The 27,691-nt window shown below is 45.8% G+C and overlaps 1 protein-coding gene across 4 annotated transcripts in view; it reads right to left on the bottom strand.

Moving 5' to 3' along the window:
• TENM4 (teneurin transmembrane protein 4) overlaps positions 1-21,451 on the bottom strand; it is a 788,706-nt gene extending 767,255 nt beyond the window's left edge. For 2 of the 4 annotated variants that reach the window (XM_017949237.3, XM_017949235.3), the window contains exon 1: positions 20,939-21,011. The gene's annotated coding sequence lies outside the window, so the exon portion shown is untranslated. Of the gene's footprint in view, positions 1-20,276; positions 20,551-20,938 lie in introns of those variants that run through there. The other 2 variants (XM_017949239.3, XM_017949236.3) reach the window with 2 other exon arrangements.
• Between the last annotated feature and the right edge of the window lie 6,240 nt (positions 21,452-27,691).

Genomic DNA, 27,691 nt, shown 5'->3' with positions numbered 1-27,691 from the left:
ATTCTGGACTTGACAGTGTGATAGGTACTTTGTATGGGCTCAAATCCCACTGTGAGGCCAGTTACTAGCCATAGGTCATGTTGCTTGACATTTCCTAGTTTCATTTCCTCCACTTTAATGGAAATAACACCCATAACCTGGTTGGTTGTAAGGAGGTAAAGAGATTATAAGGAGGTAAAGAGATTAGGTCTGCTACACAGTAGGGGTGCAAAGCATGTCAGACATCATTCCCATCTCCACTCCTTGGCCTGATGTCCCATGAACTGGCTTTGTGGGTTGGTGCAAAGCCTTCCCCTTCTCTGGGCCCTCAGTTTCCCCAGCTACCTAGGTGAGCCAAATTATTCCTTAGTTCCTTCAAGATACAAGGTGGGGGCGGGGAGGGGGGTTGAGTATGAGCCTTCCTATGTGATATTTTATGTGTATGTGCATGTGTGTGTGAATGAGAGAGAGAGAGAGAATGAGAAACCATTTATTTTAAAGTTCCCTTAATGGAATAAGACAGATTTAAATATTTTGATTCCAACCCACTGCGTTCTCTTTGTTCCATATATGTATTTTAAAAGCTTATCTTTGTCTTTTAGCTCTTTCAACAACGCAAATCCTTCCCAACCCATGGTAAAGGTTTTCTCCCTCCTGATCATTTGACATACACTTTTTAAAAATGTTAAATCCTTACTCTTTGTATTTAAATACTTTGATGTTTTCCATAAAATAGATTGGAAAGGGTTGGAACAAAAATGAATTTCATTTATCTGAATGACTAAGATGTCAGAAAGAGAGGCAGCTTGCAGCCTCCCAAGAGGGAAACACTCAGCCCCTGCAGGACTCTCCAAGCTTCCTGCTTGGACCATATCACTAAGACAGGAACCAGGAACCATAACCCCACAGATTCACGAATCCACAAAGTTAGCACTTCCCAAAGAGTTTCTGAAGAAACCCTACTCTTGTGAGAGTTCTAAAAATGGTTTTACTTTAAAAAAGAAAACTCATATTAGAAGTTTGGGAACTCTTATGTGCTATTTATGCCTCTCTTGGAGATTCACATAAGCATAGTGAAGACTCTGAGACTTTCTGCAGCATGAAAATACATTAACCTAATTTGGCATTTATCAAACTTATTTGGACACAAACCAGTTTTTATTTTATTTTATTTTTTTTGGCGGGGGGAGGATGGTTATTTGCTTCCATGGTGGAAAGGAAAAAAAAAAAAGCTATTACCCCTCCACATGCTCACACATCCACACGATATGGAAAAAATATTTGAAACCTAGTCCGTGGAGCTAGGATGGGGCAGAGGTAGCAGCAGGCACTCCAGAGTCAGATGAACCCAGATGCAATGCTAATTCCACCAGCAGTGTAGCCTCAGGGATGATATTTTACCTTCCAGAAGTTTCCAAAGCTTTCCAAACCTTCCAAAGCTTTCACTTAGCTTTGCTGTAAGTGAAAACCGGACTTCTAGAGTGCTTGTGTGTGCATTAGATGAGTCGAGGAGTGCACAAAGGTATCTGGTAGGAAGTATTTCTTAAATGTGTAAACTATTTTTTAAATGTGACTCTCCCCACTCTCCCTTTGCTTTCTTCTTTGCAAAATCACAAGGGGAGGCATTTGAAAGCACACTGGTCAATTCTTGTAATGCTTATAAAACTTTAAATCAAATTATTTCACATAAGAGGCTATCTTAGAATATCATTCCATTACCTTGTCTGTATGTTTTCATAAATAAAGTCATCGAAAAAAAAAAAAAGGTAGGCTCACTTTCATCCATATGTATGTGAAGCAGAACCTAGTATTTCATATAGTTATCTGAAATTTAATATCAAGGAATTTACCTGTGTCAAATATTACTTTATTTAACTGAATGTGATATCGCTTGATATAGTCATAAAGTGCATTCCTATCAAAATACAGCTGTTATTAACATTACTAACAACTGCTTTACCCCAGTGAATTTTATTGAAACTATAACGATGGGCACTTTTGAAATAAGTGTCCCTAGCTAATTTGCAGAGGCCTATCTCCCAGAGAGAGTTCATATTATAATTCTAACAGGGTTTTCACACAAGGTAGAATGAGGAGTTTAAAATGCTTGAAAGAGAGTCATCTCGAGGTCACCAATAATTAAATAGGAGCTAAAGGAACGGAACAAGGAAAATGTGTAATCTTCCCTGGCTCTGAAATAAAAAAGCAGTTATCAGCAAGACAGTGCTTCTGCGGGGAAGCTGATCTCGATCTACAGTAGGATTCCTTTCAAACCAGGATGTCTATTTCAAAATGCCCATTAAAAGTCTATGATGGACTTTAATTATGAGAGGCAGCAGATAAGAGTCCAGTTCATTCCCTCCTGCTGTCGGGGTGGTTTAGAGCTGCCAATCATCGCCCCCTTCAATGAGGTCCAAGGTGCAGGTACCCCTTTCAAGAGTGTGGCTAGACTGTGAGAGAAGGGCTCTTAACCCACACCCTACACGTGGCACCTGCAAAGTACAATGAAGGGACCTCCTGCTAGGGCTACGACAATCTTCCCATTCCCTCAGGATGCGATAACCAAGGGAACCACATCCCTGCTTCTCAGTGCTCAGCCTTCTGAGGCTCATCTTCTCAACTCTGTTCACCTCCACGCTGTTTGTGGGCCTTAAGCTAATGGTGACAGGGGCCTGTTAGCTTAAGGAGTACCACATCAAATCACCGACTTGGTTCTTACACACACACACACACACACACACACACACATACACACAGAGTAAAGGACAGAGCAGCAGTAGTCCAGCTCAGTAGAAGCAGCACCAGCTCTACAGTAAGAAAGACCAGAGTTTGAATCCTGACTGCCTCACTTCCTGCTGTGTAGTCTTTGACAAGTTACTTAGCCTCTCTGTTTGTAACATGGAGACAAGATACCTACCACGTATCATACCTGTCACCTATGTTTAATATGAGGCCCCTAATTCATAATAGAATACCTAAGAATGTCATTCCCCAAAAAAAGCAGAGGCCCTGCAGTCAATGTTTGTCTGCCTCCATGTTGCCTATAAAACAACTCCCTCCACCCCGAGAGAGAAACTCGCTGGAGAGGCCAACTGAGAAAGAAAAATGTTAAATAATTCAGAAGCACTAACATCAAGTCTGATGTAGGTATAAAAATAGTTACAAAACACCACACTCCTCTTGTTTTCCTTACAGCAACCTTGGCTCCCTGGTAGAACAGAGGGAGGGAGGGTCTGACCCGAGGCTGGGCCTGGGCCTGTGGCAGGGACTGCGGCCCAGAGCCTCTCTGGGCTTCTATTTTGGCTCTTCTAATCACTCATCTTTGTATAAAGGTAAGGCAGATATTTGCTTATCACCTCTACGTTTTAAAACAGCCTTCTGACTTATTTTTAAACTGAAAGTATGCTCAGCTGGGCCATTTGAAACAGAGAGAATTCTTTATATCCTGTCTTCGAAAGGGGACAAACTGGTGAGCTTTCCAAGGATGCCAGGCCCAATCCCAAAGCTTCAGTTAAAAGGAGAAGGCCAGGAGGCTGTCCTAAACCCAGTCCCTCAAGGAGTCCCATGCCACTGGCCTGTGTCATCCAGAAAGACTATGCTGTCCCTAGAAGCACAAATTCTGGGAAGAGAACAGGAAGATTCTAACTGGAGAGGTAACACTGACTAAGCACCTACTATGTGCCAGGCACCCTGCCAGATCCTTTACCTGTATTATCTCCTGTAGCCCTCACAATAAATCCCAAAGCAGTTGCAACCCCCACCCCTGCCGTCGTACAGATGAGGAAACCGAGACCCAGGGAAGTGAAGACCTTTCCTACCGCAAAGTTCCACTGAAGAGTCAGGGCTAAAACTAAGATGGTCTGACTTGCAGCCTGTGCTCCCTCCCCCATACCATCCACAAGAACAGAGCATGTGGTTTGAAAGGGTCCTCATGAAATATTCAACTGCATTTGTAGCTCCTGTCTTGTTCAAGCCAGATCTGAATGCTTACTCAGTGCTTTTTTTTTTTTTTTTTTTTTCAGGGAAACTGCATGGGTACAAACTTCCAATTTATACTTAACAAGATGGGGGAACAGGGGTCATTCTTGGCCTGCTCCAGAACAAGGGGGCAGGTCTATGCACTGCTGGAGCAGCAAGCACAGGGAGGGTTAACCATGAGGCCAGAACCAAATCTCCTATTTCCAGAAGCTGAGGATTTAGAAGAGTCCCTTTGGTTGATTTTTATAGGAGAGACGAAGGAGGGACCAGCCAGTGAGAGGAGGCCTGTAAGGGTAGAGGAAGTAGGAGGAATAATAATAATCATCACAATACTTCTTGTCCTTTTGGAAAATATGTTCTCATCCTTCAAGTCTGACCTCAAATGCTTCCCACTTTTTGAAGCTTCCCTGCCTCCCCAACTAACCTGGGTGAGAGGGTTCTTTCTCAGATGTGTCTGTCTACTTTGTGCCAGGCTTCTTGGTAGAAGCTTGATTAATCCTGTCTCATTTCATTCTTACAGTAGGTATTGCTGCCACACATTAAAGAAAATGGAACTAAGACCAAGAGTTTAGTTTGTCTGCCAAAAGTCATACAAGCTAGTCCAGTGGCTTCTAACCAGGGACGGACAATCTTGGCAAGTCTTTGCTCAGTGAACTTTTGGCAATATCTGTCAACATTTTTGGTTGTCACAACTGGTGGGGGAGGGGCTGGAATCTAGTGGATAGAGGCCAGGGACGCTGCTCAACATTCCTGATTCACAGAACACCCCCTACAACAAAGAATTATCTGGTCATTTGTGGCAAAGTTGGCCAGGTACAGTGGCTCACACCTATAATGCCAGCACTTTGGGAAGGCTAAGACAGGAGAAACACTTAAACTCATGAGTTCGAGACCAGTCTGGACAACATGGCAAAACCTCGTCTCTACAAAACAAAACAAAACAAAAATTAGCCAGGTATGATGGTTGGATGCCTGTAGTACCAGCTCTTATACTTGGGGGGGTGAGGTGGGAGAATCATTTAAGCTCATGAGAATCAATTATGCCCAGGAGGTCAAGGCTGCAGTGAGCCCTAATCACATCACTGCACTCCAGCCTGGGAAACAGAACAAGACCCTATCTCCAAAAAAAAAAGGCCGGGCACGGTGGCTCACACCTGTAATCCCAGCACTTTGGGAGGCTGAGGTGGGCAGATCATCAGGTCAGGAGATCAAGACCATCCTGGCTAACATGGTGAAATCCCGTCTCTACTAAAAATACATAAAATTAGCCAGGCGTGGTGGCGGGTGCCTGTAGTCCCAGTTACTCTGGAGGCTGAGGCAGGAGAATGGTGTGAACCTGGTAGGCAGAGCTTGCAGCGAGCCAAGATCATGCCACTGCACTCCAGTCTGGGAGATAGAATGAGACTCTGTCTCAAAAAAAAAAAAAAAAAAAATCCAGGGTGCCAAAGTTGAGAAAGCCTGGTCTAGTTGTGGCTCAGCCCAGATTTAAACTGAGGTCAGTCTGACTCTTCAACTGATAATGTCTTAATAGTACCTTTAGGCTGGGCGCGGTGGCTCAAGCCTGTAATCCCAGCACTTTGGGAGGCCGAGGCGGGTGGATCACGAGGTCAGGAGATCGAGACCATCCTGGCTAACATGGTGAAACCCCGTCTCTACTAAAAATACAAAAAACTAGCCGGGCGAGGTGGCGGGCGCCTGTAGTCCCAGCTACTCGGAGGCTGAGGCAGGAGAATGGCGTGAACCTGGGAGGCGGAGCTTGCAGTGAGCCGAGATCGCGCCACTGCACTCCAGCCTGGGTGACACAGCGCGAGACTCCGTCTCAAAAAAAAAAAAAAAAAAAAAAATAGTACCTTTAACTGTATCCTAAGTGCCTTGAGATCTGAGTGGCATACCCTCCTGCTTTTCTGTCTTGAATCACATCTACTCCAGTTCACTCAGCGAGCCCTTACTGATTGGATTAATTGACATACCTAATAACGGTGCTAAGGATCAAGGTGAGGAGTCCACCAAAGGACCCAGCCATTCTGTAACTGAACCGTTCAAGAGGACATTGAGTCTAATCTCCCACTCCCTGCAGGAAGCTTCTCAATAGACTTGACAGCGCTGCTTACCCTCCTCCAGTGACAGGGAGCTCACTCCCTTCACAAGCTGTCCAATTGGGATGTTCTGGCTGATGCTGAACTAAAGCCAGCTCTCCCCACATCCCTGGCCCATCTCAGTGTCTGGAGCCTTCGGGGAAAGACTGCTGTTTAGCTACTAAGAGACTAGCCCTAAACTCTTGGCCATGTTCTCCTGAGTCCCAGAAAGGTGAAGTAGAAGAATACAGACTTAGAGCCAGACTGATCCAAATTCAAATCCTGGCAACACTATTCATATAGTCAGTGATGAAGCATAAAAAGACTGTTGGCAGAGTTGCTGTGTTCAGCACACAGTAGGTGCCTCTTAGCACACAGTAGGGGCACAAATGGCCTATCTATCTCAGGTGGCAGGATCTGCTCACATGGACCTGGCTCCCGCCCCTCTGGTATAAGCTATGTGACATCTCTTTGGTCTCTGCCTGCCTGCCTGCCTCTAGGGTCCACTTCTGAAGAAATGAATTCAATTCCATGATTTTTGAGGGGAAAGAACAGTGAGACATGTGACGACAACAGATCAAGAAATAACAACCATAAAAGTGAACAAGCCAACACTTTAACTTAAAAAGTTCTAGGAATGTGCTATAAATTATAGGTGTGTGCCCACACACCTGTGCACAAACACATGCCGAAATGTGGGGGTCTTTTAGAAACCTACTTTGATGCCTCAAGACCATCACCCACACTTTGGTCTAGAATGAATTTCCTCACACTATTTCCCACCTTCAGGGGTAGGCTATGAAGGAGTATCTCCTTCCAAAATTAATTCTTGATACAAGGCTTTGGTCATCAGTGCAGGCAGATGTGAGAAGAGGATAAACATCTTCTATTAAAAATGTTAGCTAACAAGTTCAGACGTCAAAAGATGGTGTGTATCTTGTTCCTGCCACCAGGTTTAAGATATTCAAGTTCCCCATCCCCTCCATGGCTCATGAACTTACAACCAGCACCTCCTGGAGAGCAACATTTGCTTTAAGGCCAGGTGGATTTCTGTAGGGACCCTGGCTCCCTGACTCACTGGTGGAGTGACCTCAGGCAAGATGTCTAAAGTCTTTGAGTCCCTGTGGCCCCTCTGGAAAATGAGGACTAACAAGACCTTACTCAGCTCCATGTGAATAAAGGAGACAATGTAGGCCAAATGCCTCACACAATTCAACAAAGAGGATCCCGTGACCATCCAGGTGAGAGAAGATCGGGGTGAACCCAGGTGGTAGCAGTGGAGAGCATGAAGAGTGGTCCGCTGTGAGGTTATGTCTGGAAAGCAAAGCCAATATGATTTCCTGACAGTTCAGCTATAAGGTATGAAAACAAAAACAGGAGTCAAAGATGACTCCAAAATTTGGGGCCTATGAACCAGAAGAATGGAGTTACCATCAGCTGAGCTGGGGAGGATTGCCAGTAAAGCAGGTCTTTCAGGGAAGATGAGTTTTGGATGTGTTAGGTGTGAGACGCATATGAGATTATTCAAATAAAAATATCAAGGAGGCAGTTGGATATATGAATCTAGAGTTTGATAGACACAGTATTGGTACCTTTCTTTCCCCTTTTCCTCTCTCCTTGAAAATTGCAGATACCTTCACAGATCCAGGAAGCAAGATACGGTCTAGATCAATCTTAATGACCTAATGACCATCTACTCCAGTGTGATGCAGTTCACATGAATAGCACACACGAACCAGGAGCTGAAGTGGCAGAGGGGACTGTCTGCTCAGGGCTTCTCCAGTACCACCTTTGTATCCTGGTGACACGAAATGGGAATGATGAAACTCCCTACACAACACAAGAATGATGAAAACTTCCCTGGCCAAACTGCTACCAGACTAGAGGGAACTTGGTCTGGGTTCCATGCTTCCACAGGCCCATCATGGATCAGCACATTGTCAGAAGCTTTAAAAAGCTGCATTATCTTTGACCTAGAAATTTCAAGTAAAGATATTGGACTGAAGAAAATAAACAGACAAATACATGAAAATGTTGATCTCAGCATTATTTATGGTGGTGAGAAATGGAAAACAACAGTAGAAAATTAGTTAAATAAATAATGGTGTATCCTTATGATGGAATACTACATAGCTATGAAACATCACGTTGGAGGAAAAACTTCATGGAATGGGGAAATGATCGCGATAGATTAAGGTTGCAAAACAATGTGCGTAATGTGCTCCAAATTATGGTGGGAGAGGGTAGTGATGAGAATTAGGATTTTACATAGAAACTATAACAGAAAGAAAACCAAAAGGTTAGGAGAAGCTACCTTTCCATGGCAGGATTATGGGTTATTTTTTCTTGTTCTCTGTGTTATCTTAGGTTTCCTAAATTTTCCCTTGTTTACATGCATTATTGTCATAATCAGAGGAAAACCACATTAAACAAAAACATAATAAATGTTATAAAATTTTCGAAGTAATACTTATCCTAGTAATAAAAATCACTGCCTATTCCACAATGTGCCATGAGGCTTAATGCGCTTGAAGATATAAAAGAAGCCTGAAGAGTACAACATAATACCTGGAACTGGAATCTTTCCACGGCATGATGATAATGGCCACTATTTACTCTGTCTGCTTCACACTACAATTGCCTCCACTGAGGCTACAACAATACTGACAAACAGTTGCACAAAACTGACAGATTCCATTCACTCAATGAAGCAGAAGCAGGAAGGAAGACCAAAGTCTTAGAGCTCTGCTAAGCCAAGTGTGGCCTTAGACTGGTGGCATCAACATCTCCTGGAAGCTTGTCAGAAATGCAGGAGCTCAGGCCCATGCTCCCCAACCACTGAATTAGAACTTGCATTTTAATAAGTCCTCAGGTGGTGCCTATGCACATTAAATGTTAAAAGCCCTCTCCAAAATACAACACATTTCCCCAGTTTGAGGTGAGTTTGAGAAGATCTCAAGAAAAAATCAGATCGCTTAGTACTTCTCAACCAAAAATCTATTGTCTAAGAGATGCAAAATCACCAAATCATGCAGAAGTGAAGAGCCTCCAGGCCTTTGGGTCATGCTAAGTCTCTGACACTAACCCTAGAAAGCTACTATCATCTGATAAGCATTTTATAGGATGTGGGCAGAAATCGAGCATTCCCTCTTCCACCTGAAGAATCCTGAGGCCTTGCCAGCTTGGTGGAGGGTTGTGCATGAATGGTTAATGGAGCACAGCCCAGAAGTGAACAGAAAAGAAACAAAAGTAGGTCAAAGGATTATCATGACATCTCCAGGCAAGGGCCAGGCCTTTCCCAGCACTCAGAAGGCAGCTGTGTCGGAATGAGAAGAGGACAGGCTGAGTAAGGCCACTTTTCTGACCCAAATGCCCCAGTTTGCCAAAAAGGAGGGCAGGGGTGGGAAAGAAGCCTTGATTACCATATCTGTGGTCCCATGGCTCAAACAAATTAGGTCACTCACCTCATACATAAATTACTCAATATAAGATCCCTTTATGCTGCTTTGAAAATGGAGGAAACTAACATTTAGTAAGGCTCTATTCGATGCAGCATTTCTCAGCCCTGCTGTACCTTAGAATCACCTGGGCAGCTTTACAGAGTTCTGATGACTAGGTCCCACCTGGCACAGTTGTCGAGCAATCCATGGTGGGGGCATGGTGCTGGTCTTTGGTAAAAAGCACCTAGGTGATTCTAATGCACAGTCGGGGTCAAGTAACTCTAAATCTAGTGCCTGACAGCAGCTCAGAGAAACAGGCAGAATATCATTCTCATTTTTAACATGATCAAGCTGGTGCAAGGTCGCAAAGAAACAGAGCTGGAATTTGAGCCAGGATCTGCTGTCTAAATCTAGAGCCCTTTGGTTTTTCTATGTCTACAGGCAACTTTATTTTCAGGGGGCAAGGAAGCTAGGGGTCCTCTCAGAGTCTGACCTGAAATAACCTGCAACAGACTCCTATAGACCCTGCCATCCACATCCTTCCCCCTCCCGCCTCCTCCCCATTAAACACCTGCACCCACCACTGGACTGCGTTGACAGGATCCAGAAGCAGGAGCCAGCGGACCAGCAGCTGAGCGATGGGGAGATAGTGGGGAAAAGAGCAATGCCAGGAGCTACCATTCACATAGACACCGATTATCAGGCGCTACCCAAGCTACTTCAACAACCCTTGGAGGTAGACACTTCTATTTTCTATTTTCTAACTGAAAAAATGATGGAAGCTCAGAGAATCTAAGGAACTTGCTTGAATGCATACAGCCAGTAGGTGGCAAAGCAGAAAATTCAACCCAAAACCTGTTGGCATTTTTTCACTGTCTTATATGGCCTTAGGAAGCATTTTACTTAACTGCAATATATGGGAGAACCATCAGTAGCAGAGAAAAAGGAAGCAGTGACTTAGTGGTACCTCAATAAATTACTTCTAAAGCTTTGGAAATAATGATGCTGATTCAAGGATGGCAAGGACTCACAACACTGTCACAAAGATTCTTGCATGATAATCCTAGCAACAACCCTGCCAAAGACTGATTATTATCCCAATGTTATGGACAAGGAAACTATGGCACACAGACATTAAGTAATTTGCCCAAGGTCCCACAGATAGAAAGTGAGAGAACTGGAGGTTGTAGCTGATGACAAATTTAGTGCCTCTTTCAAGCTGCCAAGAGGTGAAATTTGGGAGGAGACATTGTTTCAAGGTGGCAAAAAGTGAGCTGAACCACTAGTGAGCAGTTTACATTCCTCCTGGAATGTGGCTTGGCTGCTGTCACTTAGCAATGTAGGACTACTTTTTAGTTAGGCATATTTGTTTTAATCATTCAACCTGAAAAAAAAAAAAAAAGGGCTGGGAAATGTTGAGGGGTTAATGGCATCACAATGAAGGGCAGCCCAGGGAAACCAATAAGCAAAATACAACGAGCCAGGTGGGAACAGAACTTCCAAACCTGTACCAGAGAGAGCACAAGACTCAGAGTCTGTCAGACATCTGTCCAGGTCCCAGCTCTGTCCAGGTCCCCTTATGGCAGGGGTCATGTTGAGTAACCACATGATGTCTCCTCTCCCTCTTCGGGAGAGTGATGATCCTACAATCTCAAGAGAGCGGTACAAGCACTGAAGGAGTGTACATTCTAGAGGGTGCTGCACCCCAGGCATGGAAGACATTTACGTTTCCTCATGTGCCAGATGTCCCACTGACGTGAACACAATCCACACAGCCATGAGATATGAGATAGGTTCTATTGCTTCCCTATTCATAGATGAGGACACTGAGGCACAGAAGGGTCTCCCAAGGTCCCATGGCAAGGAGGTGATGATAGTTCAGGGCCTGAACCTAGTTCTTTCCATCTGTGAAGTTGATGTCTTTTGCAATACCCCATGCTGCTCAGTCAGAATCACCTACTACATGTGGAAATGTACTTAAATGGCCATAAACAGGAATTAAAGTTTAACATTAGAAAGAACATCTAGGCCTTGAAAGCAGACAAAGTCTAGAATAGATAAGCCAGAAGTTCCAAACATGCTAGAAAAAAACAGATTTGGAGCAGCTAGGAGTCTCTAAGGCATTCTATAGCAGAAAGAGCACAGGGACACACAGTTGCCAATTCTCTTAGGTTAGTTCAGTTAATAAATTAAATAAATAAATAAAACACAAAACTTAATAAAGAAAAAAGTCAAAACAATCTTCCCCAAACCATCAAAAATTCTATTAATTCATAAGTTACTACTCAGTACTTTATTTCTCTAGTCCTGCTTAAACAAATATCTACTTTTAAAAATACTTTTGGGGGTTAGCAGTATAGCACTTAGTATTTTTTAAAACATAATTTTTATCATGGCATTTTCCCTTGTCACAAAACACATTTTCAAAACAACACATAATCTTTGAATAATATTCTGCTGTTAGGCTCGGCCACACTTGACTTATTCCATCCAATTGTTTACCTTTTTCCCCACTTTTATAAATAACACTGCAATGAACATTTTTATTCTTAAATCTTCTCTGCCCATCTCTGATTATTTTCTTTGGCTAGATTCCTAGAATCAGAATACTGGACTAAAGGGAATAAGTGTTCCGAAGTCTACTGACAGTTATTGCCAAATTGCTTTCCTAAAAGGGTATATTAATTTGCATTTCCACCAGCAGCAAAGGAGAGTACCTGTCTCCCAGCACCCTCTCCAGGATCCAACACTGCCTTAAAAATAATCTTAGCTAATAAGACAAGTGAAAAATAGCAGCATGAATCAGCATAGAGCATTCAAATAGTCTGCCGATAGTCGTACATCATTTAAATAGTCATCTACCTGTAGTCATACATTCAGTACGTGGCACACCCAGGATTTGAATTCAGTCCTTTAGCTCCAGAAGCTGGGTCCCTAACCATTAGCCCAAAGATCTTTACCAGAACTTGAGTTACTCAGTAGTTGCCATGTGTCAGTTATTGTTTTAGGAAATTTTACATTGGAGTTCATAATGGCAAGGATCTTTGCATTTTTTAAAGTTCCAGCCTTAATCGAATGTCTCGCGATGATAGAAATGTTCTGTAACTGCACCATCCAGTATGGCAACCACTAACTACATGTGGCTCTTGAGCACTTGAAATCTGGCTCATGCAAGCAAGGAAATAAATGATTAGCTTTGTTTCATTTTAATTAAATTTAGTTTAAAATGTGACTAGTGACTCCTATACTGCATAGAATAGCTCTAGATTATCTAGTGTGTTTCTCAATAAATATGATAAAGTAAAAAACTCATGCGGTCCTCTAATTCCACCTACTTCTACCATATTTCTTTCAAGGCAAGAGCTGCCCTCTTCCTCCCTCATCTATGTGTGTCCATTTGTTTTCTCAAATGCAAGGTTAATGCTATTTATCTGTCATGTGGGATGATGTGAGGATCAGCTAATTAATGTTTGCAAAGAGCTGCATTGCTGACTGGTTCTCAGAATAATTGCACGTTAATAAAACGTTTAAACGATCAGTTCTCATCCAGAGGCCAAAGCAGAGCTGGATTTGTTTAGTAAAAAACTGGTTTCTCTGACTCACCCTGAACTGGATCCTTTCACTGTGGACCTCATCAATACAAGCCCTTCGCATTTAAAAGGTTCTATCAAACAGAAGACACTGAAATCTACCTTCACAATAGTTTTGATGTCACAGTTTGATGAGTAAATTAATAATACAAACAAGATTGGGGAGGGTGGATATTTAACCAACTTGAACAAATTGCTTTTAAGCTCTTAAGCACTTTAATTGCTTACATGATAATGATGCAAATTTTTACATGTCTTGATCCACTCTCAAAGTAGGCCCAGAAAAAGGACCTCTAAAGGGAAAATGCTTTGCTAAGTTATCAATTTTAATTATGTGGCATTCTTGAAAGTTACAAAGTTGCCATTCTAGGAGAAATAAGGATTTAGGAGACAGAGAGGCCTATCATCAAATGCTAGTTCTAGTTGTGTGACCCTGGGCTCAGCCTTACTGAGCTTGTTTTTCTGATACACAGAAAACACTGAGTATGTGTTCGTTTTGTTCTTGCCTCATTTTCCATCTCCTATACGACTACAGGATGAGAGGACTGACTCTGCTCTCTGCACTTTATTTCCACTGTCTGCGGAAATAAAGATTATTCCCCAAATCTAAAATGAAAGAATGGACACTTTATAGTGCCATTCTACAAATATAAGCAACTCCTCTTGACATCCAGGGATCATGATTATTACTTTTTGAAATAATGTCAGAGCAGCAGATAGCTTGAAATCTTGCTACTCCATGTGTGGACCATGGACCAGGAGCATGGCAGCACCTGGGAGCTGGCGAGAAATGCAGATTCTTGGGCCCCTCCCCAGACCAACTGAAGCAGAATCTGCATCTTAACAAGATTCCAAAACTAGGGGTGTGCACCTTAGAGTTTGAGATTGCACTAACTTAACAAAACATGGAAACCACTCGCTTCTCCCAACCCAAATTTATAGTGAGGAAAAGTGGCATCAGGAATTGGCAAGGTTTACCCAAAGCCATAAATGTACTAACTGCAACCCTTTTGTTTGACTTTCAAGGGGTGCAAGACCAGCCTTTCAGAAATCAACACTCATCCCACAGCGAGAAAAACGACTTTCAAAGAAAAACATTCTTAAAACCTAATGTTCTTCTTAAGGATTTTAATGATTAACCAATTGCCTCTGATACCCTTTTGCACTATTGGGTGAGGCTACAGTGCTGCCATTGTGTAAAGCGAGTGCAGAACACACAGGAAAATGAACTGGGGTGCTGACCACTGCTCTGGAGATCCCATATGGCCTGTTTTCCTTTCTGTTTTCCAAATGAAAGCAAAGCTCTGATTTGATGTTCAGAACATGACAAAGAATAGAAACCTCCCTTCACCTTCCCTAGTGAAACTAGAGTGGCATAAGTATCAAAGCGGCATCTAAACTGTTGTCTGAAGTCAGAGTCAACCAACAGAGCGGGCTCCCTCTGTGGTGACCACACTGTGAAACAATCCTGAGGTGACCTGTCTACCTGATCTAAAGGAACTCCTCATGTCTCCTGCTGAGCATGGGGGCACCTTGGAAATGGGAGGACCGGACTTCCCCCACTGGTTCCACTGAATTCTTTGTTAAATGACTAGCTATCTAACTACAGGGAATGCATCTTTTCTGGGTCGCAGAAATCCCACACATGAGGAGGGGGACTGGCAAAAGCACCCTCTGATTGGATTGAACCATGCAAGGAGGGGACAAGATGCCTAACAATTTCCACTTTCAAAATAGCATGTAGACATGTTGTTTGATTGATTGATTGTGCCCTGGGACTGTGAAGGGAGACTCCCTCGGGTTGACTTTTCCCAGTAAAATGCCATACAGCAGGTGGAGATAAGCTGTGGGGTAGAGTCTCAACTGTTTGCTTTGTAAGATCTCCCAGGCCAGTTTAAGGCCTCTGAACCAAAGGGAAGGAAAAAGGTGGGAGGGGGAAATCCACAGCCTCAGCAAATGCTGAAGACACACACTCTTCTCGGAGGAACTGTTTGTCATTCACCATGGAGCCAGCCCCACCTACAATGCTGAGGAACATATTTACATATTTCAACTCCATTGCTGGCTGAAGCACTCCAGAAAGTGATGATTCCAAGAGCCAGGGAAGAAAAATGTTCTTGGAAAAAGAATTTGTGTATCAGTTCAGCAGAACAGCTCAAAATTATGCAAATTCCCTGCTGGAAGTTTGACTGTCACCCCTGCCTTCTTCTACCACCTGGGCTCCCAAGCCTGTAAGGGACTGCAAAGTAAATAGCCATATACTGGTTAAAAAGATGAAGGAGACATCACGGTTTACCTAACTGCTTTTCATGTGTGACAGAAGCTTTAGTATGGTATCTGCCTTTAACCCTGAAATGCTACTTTCTAGGAATTTATCTTAAGGAAATACTAAAACTTCACAGTATCTACAAGGATGGTTACTACAGTCTTATTATAATAAAAAATGAAAAATAAACACAAAGTCAAAAAATTAGGTACTCATTAAATTATATCTGCCATACTATAACATTGGGGGTCTGTGTAGCATTACAAATATCACCATAGGAGGAAAAGTTAGAGCATGAAAAGATTTGCATACTTTATCATTAGATGAAAATAAGCATTCAAAACATTATACTCATCATTTTTTCTACATTCATAAAGTCACAAGGTACAACCCAAAATGTTGGGTGTAACATTTTGGCTTTGCTTTTCTGTGTAATGCCTGAATTTGCTGCAGTGAGCACATATTACTTTGGTCATTAGAATAAAGACTGTAAAAGAAAAAAAAAGTAATAAATATATAACCCAGGGAGCAATTGGCACACATATTTACATTGTTTCATTAGACATTTTCCTTATAGAGAACATTCAGGGATCTGTGTTTGCTTGGCTCCCTGAGAACTGGGGCATGTTACTTTCAAAGTGGCCCCCACAGCCCATATGTCAGTGCAAAGCAAAGATGGAGTGATTCAGCTTTCAGTTACAATAAAAGCCAAGCTGATAGACCATGTAAGAAGGCAGGTAAAAATCAGCCCCTTAAATCTAGAATTGACATTGATTTACCCTGCTAGGTTCTTGGAATCAAATCTGCAAGGAGGTGATTTAAATCCTATTGTTCTTTTGTTTAACTTTTTAGATTAACGGATGTGGGAGAAGGTACTGGGACAGGAACTACAGAAGGTTTGGGCTGGGGCTGTGTAGCTATTTGTTAGACCAGGACAGGGGCTAAGTACCCAGGTGGAGACTTGCACCACTGGTGCTTATCAAATCTCATTTTCCTTCAATCTCTAGCACAATTAGAGTGTGAGTTGGCATCTTAAATTGAGTCTCTGGCTTATGTTGCCCAACAATCTTTAATTCCTAATCACCTTCTTTTCCCTTATTTGTAACTTTTGATTTGGAAATATTGGGTTATGTGACATGCCAATCTGCATGAGGATGCAACTCTGTCAGAGAAAGGGACTCCATGAAGCACAAATTCTAACAAAACTGGAAATGACTTTCCTAAGAAAAGAAAAGATATTTTCATTTCAAGCATTTGAAGCTGGTTTTAAATAGGCTGGATGCAAGGTTAGTGGTTCTTTTGGGGCTGTTGATTTCTCTGCCCAGTTCCCACCCAACAAATGCAGGATGTTTCCTGGAAAGGGATAAGGAGGTAGAAGGGTACAATCATCTGTGAAGGCACCACAGTATGCCAGAGGCCTTAGCGATGTTAATACTGACAATGTTGCAAACTAAACAATATTGTGCCATTTTACAGGGGAGAGGACTGAAGCTCCAAAGACAATTTGCCTAAGGTCACAGAGCCATGATTCCAACCCAATAGTTAAGGGATTAAAGTCACATCCTATCATTTTACTCCCACAAAACCACCAAAGATTGAGGCGACTATACCAAATAGAATCAAATTCTATTGGAGGACAGTCCGTGGGAACCCACTACTCTAATACCTAGCCTTCTAGCTCATATTCTAGGCCACTCCACTCACTACAGAACTATCCTTTGATGGTTCTTGTTCAGACCAAGCACTAGTTCTGCCCCTTGGGGTTCGCACTGGTCAAGGTCGGTCTACTAGGGTGACTGATCGGCTTACTGCACCACTTTACCTCCACCCCCAAACAGAGGCCTTGATGAGAACAGGATGCGAGCAGAGGAATAATCCAAGAACTCTTTCTAGAAAACCGAAGCTCTCCGTCCCCGATCCCTTCCCCGATTCCCCACCACAGAAGATGGCAATTCCACAAGCCCTCCGCAACCTGCCCTCCCCTCAGTTCAAGACACATGCTGGGAATAAAAGCTTCCCCGAATTACTTCCCTAAAAGCACACGAACATCTATGCCCTAAGTCCTGGCTGAATCTCTTGAGGACTTTCAGTTCCCCAAACATTTCCAAGGACCTACTGCACGCAAGGTGCCGCTAAGGGAGACACCCGTTCACTCTAGGCAATCAGCTCCAACAGGTCCAGTTCCACTAAGTGTAAGGGTTTCCAGACAACACCCTCACCAGAGAAAACGGATTCTTCCTCAGCATTCCCTTAGAACACCTGGAAAGGGAAAACCCGTTTTTTGCGCTATGTGTGCCTCTGATGCAAATCTCTCTGCTCCCCAACACACAAACACACACACACACACACACAAATGCACACACACACAGGCGCGCAGAAAACTAGTTCCCACTGTCACCACCAGTGAAAACACCCCTCGTAATTTTGACGAGAAGGGCTCCCGCTGAAAGCCGAAGCGCAGAGGGCCCAGAGCGCGCTGTGAGTGCGGAGGAACGCGGCCGGACGGGGGAGGGGAGAAAGGCGCGGCCGGGACTCAACACTGTGCCGCGCGGCGCTTGCGGCTGGAACCTGGCCTGGAATGCTGTAGTCTCGGCTCCAGTTTCCCGCCCAGGCCCCGCCCACACGGCCGCCCTGCTGGTTCGCACCGCTGCTCCGGCCACCGAGGAGCCCAAAGTTGGTGGTGTCCCGCGGACTCCGGCGCAGAGCGCGAGGGAGTCGCGGCCGACTCCGGTACCCCGAAGACAACTGGAGGCCGGCGGGGAAGGCGGGTCACGAGGGGCCGGGGCGAGGGAGTGGGGATGCGCGGGCCCTGCGCGCCGGCAAACAGGTTGCGGCGGAGTCCCGTCCCCTCCCCCCTCTGCCGTCCCCGCGGCGACCCGATTCCCGCCCTGTCCGGGGAGCGAACCCAGCCGCCTCCGGGGCGCCCTTCTTCTTCCTGGATTCCCGCGGCTAGACCAGAGCCCCTCTGGCAGCCGGGTTAAAGGCTCCTTCAGCAAGGTCAAGGCGCGGCCGGCTGGCACCTGGGGATTTTTTTCCAGTCGAGCACTGGCTTTGCAATCGCATTGTTAAGGTTCATGGCAGCGGCAGGAAATCCGAAGGGCCCCACAGGTCTGCGCGAGGGAGGATTTATTTTACAGCACGGAACAGATTCAGACAGATCGGGGATTTCAGTGGGAGGGGACAAGAGGTTTCAGGACGCTGGAATGTGGCAAAAACAAAACACTCCCCACCCATGCACACCACCATCTCCTGACTGCGGGCTAGGGGGAAGGGAGGAGTTCAGGGCCAATGTGTCCCAGACTTCAGCGTTCCCCACGGCTCTGTCAGGGCTGGGGTGGCTTATCCCTCTACAGACGAAAATTAAGATTTAAAAGCACACTCTTACGGTGGTTTCTCTATCAAAGCCTATCAACGTGATACACAAGCTGCGGCGCTGGAGGGAAGCGGCGAGACGGGGAGAATAAACGCAACAGAAGCAAACTGCTGTCTGCAGAGGGGAGAGGCGAGGGGACTGAAGCCATACCCGGCCCCAGCCCCATCCCGTCCCCATCAGCGCCGGGCTAGCCCAGGAAACCAGGAATAGGTGTAGGTAAGGGTAGCAGCCCGGCGGAGCCAGCGTTCTACTCCCTCTAACCCCTCGCCAGCTTGGGCCTGGATGGCTGGGCTGCCTGGGAATCTCCAAGGGGGACCAGGCACCGCGGGCAGGTTTCTAAACACGCGAAGGGCACAGGGTGTGAAAGACGAGGAGGGGCGCCCAGGAAGGGCGGAAAAGAGGGGTTTTGGGGCTCCCCAGGACACCAAGTCAGTTTCTGAAAACGGCGTTCCCTGGAAGGCCTTCCAACACCTCCGAGAGAAGACTTAGAGCTCTGAAGACTCAACGAAACCTGAGTTCTGACTGACTCCTCCTCTGCGATCAATTCCGGATGCCCCCACCGAGTCCTTGCCTCGGTAACCGGTTCTTTGGGGACAGCAGCATCAGCACCCTACGCCCATCGCACAAGTGGGCGCCGTGGTGCGAGGCGTATCCTAGCTACCCGGGCCAGGGTGGGGGCGCCCCGGTACTTACACTCCCCAAGCAGGCAAACTTTAAGGCTTGTCTTTCGAGAACCGGGTGCTCGCATCACAGTTCCGGGTAATCACCGAGCAGCTTATGTAATTGCCCGCGATGCCGTTCGGCAGATCTCTCTCCTTACGCGTCCTGAGAGCTTAGTACATGGGCACCCTCTTCCCCCCACCCCCCACCCCGGCGATCGGAATCCCGAGCGTGCCCCACTGCCACCTTCTACAAAGCAGCAGGGTGATCTCGTGTGCTAGTCAAACACCAAGCCAGCATGAAGGTTCCGGCAAAACCCTGGCTGCCTCCCTGCGCCCCTTTCAGTGCGTTGATGGTTTACGGATAACTGCATCTCTATAAACCCTCTCTCCAGGGTTAGGGGGTAGGAGGGAGTTAGAGATAGGGTGGGGGGTTGGCGCGGTACTGTTGAGGGCTCCTCACCCAAATGAACAGTAATGCACTTATCCACATGGACGCGGGTGCATAAATCGCCTTAACGTTTTGCCCTGAAAGGGGAGCCAATTTCCAAAGTTAAGCATCACGCAGTTGAATTTCCAGTACTTTCCAACCTCGCCTAGGCGGGGGCAGGCAAAGAAGGGGCGGGCAGCAGGCAGCTAACTCGCCCGACCACCCTGCCAAGAAGGACTCACTAGTTGAACCCCCTGCCCTTCACCCAAGTAGTTGGTTATGTATTCCTCTGTTGGCGTGTGTGTACACACACACACACACACACACACACACACGCCACCCCACTACTTTCCCGTCTGCTCCTCCAATGTGACGACCGCATTTAAAAATGGCAATTAAAATGACTAAGGAGCTCGGTGATCACATTTCAACCCTGGGCACATTTCCCGAAGCTGGGGGTGAGAGTAGTCACACAGTCACACTCACACCCGGGAGCCCTCCAAGCGTCCATCCGGCGGCTGCAGCCTCAATTGGCTCCGAGACGAACGTCAATACCGCAGCCGGGCGTCCGGTGAGGAGACGCGGGCGACCCACGGGTTGCAGAGGGCGAGGAGCTCGGGTCGCATCTCCGGGTTGAGCTCCAACCACCGCCCGTGCGGGGCTGCTGCAGCCAGCACTTGCCCCGCAGGGCAGGCTGCAGCCGCTGAAGCCCGGCGCTGCCTCGCGGGCTCCTCCAGCGCCCGCCTGGAGCCTGGGGCGGGCTGGTCTGCAGAGGGGCTGCAGGCGACGGGGCTGGGGCGGGGAAGGAGAGCGGGGAGAGGCAGACGAACCTGGGGCGCGCCGCCTCCCTCCCACCCGCCTCCCACCTCCCTGCCCTCCCCCAGCCCTTGCTCCCAGGCTCCAGTCCGCGGCGGGCTCCGGGGGCTGCGGCGGCTCGGGGCTCCAGACCAGCTTGCCCCTCGACCACCCGCGCCCTAGCCTCCCTCCTCTCGGGCCAGGGGAGCAGGCAAACATCTCCCGGAGCCCTCGGCAGCCGGGTGAGCTACCCGAACCCTGCCCGGGCCAGCAGTGCAGAGGACGACGGAGCTGGCGAGGCGTCGCCGCGGTCCCCAAGGCGCTTTTCCGTAGAGCGGATCACGCCGCCTTACCGTGGCTGCAGGCTGCTACCGCCGGGGAAGCCGGGAGGAGGGCGGCAGGGAGGCAAGGCGCCGCGCCGGTGGCTCCTCTCTCTCTCGGCGGCGCGGCTCCACTGCTCCGCGAGCCGGAGCGGGGCGCCCAGGAAGGAGCAGGTCCGGGCTCTGCACTCAGCTCCAGCGAGACCAACAATAGCTCCCGCGGGGAGCGGAGCCCCAGCAAGCCTCCAGCCGCGCGCGCACGCCCGGCTCCCGCTCCCGGCCGCTCCCGGCCGGCGTCCCTGCCAGCACTGCTGCCCCACATGAAACAGCTGCAATCCCGAGGCTTCTGGGGGGTTGGGGCGGGTGTGTGCGCGCGCGTGTGTGAGTGTGTGTGTGTGTTTAATAGCTTCCCTTCTCTTCTTCCCCTCCCTGCCTGCTCGCCTGCCTGCCTGCCTCCGTCCCCCACCCTCGCTCTCTTACACACAGAAAGAGAGGGCGAGCGAGAGAGAGAGACACACACACACGCACACGCACACGCAGGTTACATGAATGGGAGGCGGGAGCCAATCCTATGAGGCCGGCAAGCAGCGCGGCGCACGGGCGCTGTGAGCAGGGCTGCCCTCCGGCGCCGGGGGGCGCCACGCAGGTGATGGGCGCCTCTCCGGGGGCCACGCGCGGCCGCTCCCTCACCCCAGTCTCGGTTCCTCTCTCTCCTTCCCCCTTCCTCTCCGCCGCCTTCTCCATCTTCTCTCCTTTTACCTCCTTTGCTTTCTCGAGTTCTCCGAGTCTCTCGGTTCGGTATCTTTCTTGATCTCTTTCTTCTTTTACCCTCCTTGCTTGCTTTCTCTCCCCCTTTCTGAAACTTTCTCTTTTCCTTTCTGGACTTCCTTGTACTTCCTCTCCTCTTGCCTTTTGTTCTCTTTCCTCCTCCTTTGACATTCTCTCCAAGGTCCCCGTAGCAGGGTCTGGTCTCCTCTCCCTCCTCTTCGCCTTTCCCTGGGTCTCTCTGGGGCCCACGGCCTCCCTTCTGCCTGCTCGCTGGATGTTACTCCACACCCCCCACCCCAACACTTTTCTAGGGACAGTCTCTTTCAAGTTGCTACTGCAGCACAATCAGAGGTAATTAAGAGCTAAGATCTTGAGTTCCTTCCTCAGGCATGCAAGATGCCCAAAGAAAGGCCCTCCTTCCTCGGACAACTTCCCCAAAACCATGGTAACAGCTACTGAGTCGTGATAACAATCACTTAAAAAATAGCAGTGATTGCAGTCCAAGAGATTTCTGTCCCTCGAATGTCTGGATCGTGATGGCAAGCACATTTCCAAGAGAAGGGCATTTTTATGTGATGAGAGTGGTAGTTTGACTGAGTGGCAACTTGGAAGGGCTTTGGGGAAGAGACTGGAGGAATTCCCACTCCAGCTCTGCTGCCTGCTGGCTGTAGGACTTAGTGCGAGCCATTTCCCCTTACCCGGCTTCAGTTTTCTCATCTATAAAATGGATGATACCGACTTCACCAGTTGTGGTGAGGATTAAAAGAGAGAACAATGGAAAGAAAGCACTGGGTGTATATGAGACGCTTAATTTACGTTAGTTTCCTTCTTTAAGACAACTTCCTTCATGATCTTCTGCTACACTGTGTCTCTCTGATCTAAAGTAGTTAATGAAGGAGGAAATGTGACAATGCTAATTTCACATAAATGTGAAAGGAGGGGTAGGCTATTTTGAAAACTCTTCTGTGTGGTGAGGAGACTGTCTAGCCAGTTGCCATATGCTGATTATAAAGGCATCACAGATTATAAACGTGGGGTGCTGGAATGCCCCTTCAACATCTCATAACTAGGGCATCTCAGAAAGGCAGGGATGGGTTGGGGTGGGTGGGAAGTTTCCACACAATCTGTCCAATCTATTTTTAAAATCTTTATGATAAGTGTACAGTGACCAGTGACAAAGCCTCTGAGATTAACTAAAATGTCGAGTCTCTGCCTTTGAATAGCATTTATCAACTTTGTGTCCTCACTGCAGACATCAAATGCTGGGCATCAGCTGTGATTGGCAGTTAGATTTAGTCCTTCAACAAATATTTGTTGACCACCTACTTTGTGGCAGGCGCTGTGATAGGTCTCGGCATTCAGTGGTGAGACAAACAGGCCTTGTTTTCCAAGCTTACAGTTCAGTAGGCATGTTTCATGAATGTATACTGAGAAAATGAGACACATGTACCTGAAGGAGTAACATTGGTTTGGTGGGTAACTTCTTTCACTACAGGAGATCCAAGACAGGGAGTGTAAGAAAGGGATCTTTGAGAGTGATAATTTTGCAAACCACTTTCAGTCTATGCATTTCATTTGACCAGTGAGAAAAATGAGACCCAGATGCTAAAAGTAGTGGGTAAAAGTAGGTAAAAGTATGTTGAGAAACAAAAAATATATATAGTTTCAAAGTATCTGCCCACATGATACTGATTAATTTCAAAGGAGAAAATAGTAGCTTTTCAATAGAAAACCTGAAAGACTCCATGTTGAGTGATTAAAATCAGTATCACCAGGAATGTGACAAGTAGACATCATGTGGCCCCTGATACAGTACACTGGAAGGACATATCACTTCTGTGATATTCCTGGTAGACATGAATAACCTGAATCTAATCATGAAGGATGCCCAGTGGAATTGTTGGGAGTAAGTGAAGATTTCCCATAGGAGGTGACATTCAAGCTGAGAATTTGTTGTTTTTTGTTTTGTTTTGAGACAGTTTCTCACTCTGTCACCCAGGCTGGAGTGCAGTGATGCCATCTTGGTTCACTGAAGACTCAACATCCTGAGCTCAAGTGATCCTCCCATCTCAGCCTCTTGAGTAGCTGGGACCACAGGCACGTGACACCACACCACACGAAACTAATTTTGTTTGTTTGTTTTACAGATGAGGTCTCACTGTGTTGCCCAGGCTGGTCTCAACTACCATCAATCCTCTGACCTAGGCCTCCCAGAGTGCTGGGATTACAGGTGTGAGCCACCATACCTGGCCTCAAGCTGAGTTTTGAAGGCAAGGAATTAGCTAGACCATGAAAAGAGGGGAGATGCTTTTTAGGTACAGGTAACAACAGTATGATGACATGGACAAAAGCATGAGATACTCATAGCAGAGTTGGACATATTGGGGGAGGGTCTTGGAGGAGTCTAGAGGAGTTCTAGAGTCTAGGATTGGATTTTGACAGGACCTGAAGGAGGCTAAGGATCCAAACATCCTGAAAGTTCAGGTACTGGGGTAGAAGTAGGGTAGACAATTAATGAAGGCTTTTAAGAAGAGGAAGGATGTGATCTTAAGTGTGTTTTTAAAAGATAATTTGGCAGCAGTGTAGAGAAATGGATTAACTGGGGTGACTTAGGAAGACTAGAGGCAGGAATAAGTAGGTCATTTAGGTAAACTAAGGAAGCCAGATAAGGGAGGAGAGATTTGAGAGAGATTAAGGATGATTTTGGTTTCTGATTGGATGGGGGTAGCAAGGAGAAGCCCAAAGTGACACTCAGTTTTCAAGCTTGGATATCTCAATGGAAGGTGGTACTTACTCATTGCAATGTCGAGAGTATTCAGGAGGAAGTAGAATTCAGGGAGAATTTTAGAGGGGGAAGAAAAGGTCAGTTGCTACCATGTTATAATCTAACTCTATAGCTAACCTGAGATTCTCCTATATGGCTGCTCTGTGCCATAGGAAACACTAGTTGTAAAATTCAGCCTAAGACCTCCAAATAGCCAACCAATGAACTGAGCAAGATAGATAATATTATTTTCTTTCTGTAGAGAGAAAACTGGGGCACAAAGTGGCCACACAGCAAGAGGAAAGCTGGGGAAGCCAGAACAGCCATGTGGCTGCACTCATCTTTGACAAATCAATCCACTGCATTTCAAGCCTATTCAACATACATTTATAGAGTGCCTACTACCAGCAAGAAACAAGCAGCAGCAAGATAAATGGAGTGCCGTTCCTGCCTTCAGGGAGCTCACCTCCCAGTGGAGGAGCTGGCAAACACTTTCTGTAAAGAACCGGATAGTGAATACTTCAGACTGTGCAGGCCAGTCTCTGTAGCAAATGCTCACCTCTGACATTATAGCAAAAAAGTGGCCATGCACAATACCTGAACTATGTATTACCCAGAAAAACAGGAGATTGGATATAATGACAGTACATTATTTGTAATAATGGGAAAAAAATGGAAGCAGCCTAAATGGTCAAATAAAATAAGTAAATTGGAGGACAGCTTTTGTTGGAATATTATACAGCTACTCGAAAGTGTTTTTGCAGTTTTTCATGCCATAAAAAAGTTAGTATTGGCATATATAATATTTTAAAAGAGAATTCAAAATTATTAGCTACATAAAAACCCTCTTGCAGAAAAGTCTGAAGAAAAAAATGCCAAATATTAACCGTGTTTTCCTCTGGGTGATGGGGTTATGAGTAATATATATTTTCTTCTTTATACTTTTTCTGGTATTTTATAATCTTCCTACTGTAAACATTCATTATTCCATTATAAAAACTTTTTAAAGCTGCCATTAAAAAAACACAAAGACATGGCTATGATCATTCCCCCCACTCCCCGACTTTATCCCTTTTCAATCCACCCTTCTCACTCCTCCTGAAGAGTAACTGCGTTTTGAGATTTATCTTTGAGAGTGAAACAAGGAGGCATTTAGCAAATCAGGGGAAATTCTTAGCTGGGCTAGAGAGGAGGAGAGGGCATTCTTATGGAGGCAGATACATTATGAGAGCTGTTGAAACTGTACATATTAAAGGTGTTTGCATTGCCCTTATTGATTCTGTGATATGTTATAAGGAAAAGAAAACATATAGTGGGGTCAAGAAAATGTGAGTCTTTAAAGGGCAAGTTTTAATTAGCAAATGTATTTATTTGCAAAAAATCCTTCCCTTCAGAGTCCAGCAGTTACTAGAAAATTGTTTCAGGGAGTAAGTACTTCAAAGCGAGAAGACACTGAGGAGCAAGAGGCAATGCCTCATGCCTGTTGTCTGACACCACATCAAATATGCAAGTTGGTTACTTAGGATTTGGACACCTACTGATAAACGCCATCAAACTTCCATAATTAGAGGGTGAGAAAAGTGCCTGCCAGAGGATAGTCTCGGTCTTTGGAAAGGTTGCTGTAAATAGTTCCCTCGTAAGGTTCCATCTGCATCTCTGATTTTTCATCTCACAGAAATATTTACCCTGTGGGTAATTTCCCCCACCTAATAATAATAACACCATACACAGCATGGCCCTTTCACCTTTTCAAAGGGCCTCCACATCTGTTGATAGACTCAATCCTTGTACCCACCCCTGCTGGAATCCTACTTCCAGTGTGAGCCAAGAGGAAGAGGGACCCAGAGAGGTTCAAACAAAGAGTCAGAGCAGGGGCTAGAACTAAAAGAAGGAATAAAAGACATTCTTGGAGAGTCTTCTGTGTGGCGCCGGAGCTTCCACAGTGTGTTATCACATAGAATTGTTGTGATAACTAGAGAGGGAGAGCGAGCACACTGAGGCTTATGAGGTTCTGGCTCAGCCAAATCAGAATCAGAATCCAGCTTTCCAGAACTCCCAAGCCACTTGCCTGTCTCAGCACAGCCCCATTTTTAAAAGCCACGAGGTGAGACTGGTGGTGATTTTCTGTCTGACTGACTCCGTTTAATCCGTGAGCTGTCTTTCTGTGAGGTTTGTCTAACCTGTGAGTTGTCTTTCTGTCTTATAGGAATTAGAAGCTAGTGTTTGGGGATTTGGTGATAAACAATGACTTTTGGATCATCTCATAGAAAATAAGGGGAAAGCCTCTGCTTGGGTTCACCATACATACTCACTTTTAGGGAAATGATTAGAGTTTGTCCTCCATTTCACCCCTCATCCTGAAATGTTTAGCAAAGTATTGGCACTTAGAGGTTCTTAGTAAATATTTCTTCACCGAGTGAAGAAATGAATGCTAATAACAACAATAGCTAGCATGCATTGAGTGATGTGCCAGGGGATGAGCAAACAGCATTATCTTATTTAAATTGTAATGCTATACTTTGTGGTAGATATAATTATTATCCCTAATCCATGGGTCAGAAAACTGAGAAGTTAAGCAAATTATACAGTCACATAACTAATAAATGGCAAGGCCAAAGTCCACCTTGGATTGCTCTTAGCTACCACACTGTGTTGGATGGATGGATGGATGGCCGGATGGATGGATGGATGGATGGATGGATGGACAGATACAATTAATAATACCAGCAGTGTGCCGGGCACGGTGGCTCAGGTCTGTAATCCCAGCACTTTGGGAGGTTGAGGTGGATCACCTGAGGTCAGGAGTTTGAGACCAACCTGACCAACATGGAGAAACACCATCTCTACTAAAAATACAAAATTAGCCAGGCATGGTGGCCCAAGCCTGTAATCCCAGCTACTCGGGAGGCTGAGGCAGGAGAATCTCTTGAACCTGGGAGGTGGAGGTTGTGGTGATCCGAGATTGTGCCGTTGTGCTACAGCCTGGGCAACAAGAGCGAAACTCCATCTCAAATAATAATAATAATAATAATAATAATAATAATAATAATACTAGCAGTGAAGTGAGCTCTGCATGAACGGCAATACATTTTATGGTATGGCTACTCTTGTCCATTACTCTTCATGGTTGCACCCTGTTTATTTCCTTCATTGCATATTTTACAAGCTGCAGTTACTTGTTTCTGCATTCCTTTTACTTTTAACATCTGCCCAACTGCAATCAATATAAGTTTCAGAAGTGGAGTGACCAGGAG

This window comes from Papio anubis, chromosome 12 (assembly GCF_008728515.1).
Source record: "Papio anubis isolate 15944 chromosome 12, Panubis1.0, whole genome shotgun sequence".
Classification (NCBI taxonomy): domain Eukaryota; kingdom Metazoa; phylum Chordata; class Mammalia; order Primates; family Cercopithecidae; genus Papio; species Papio anubis.
Note: the sequence above shows the minus strand (reverse complement) of the source record. Positions and strands in the feature narration are given on the sequence as shown.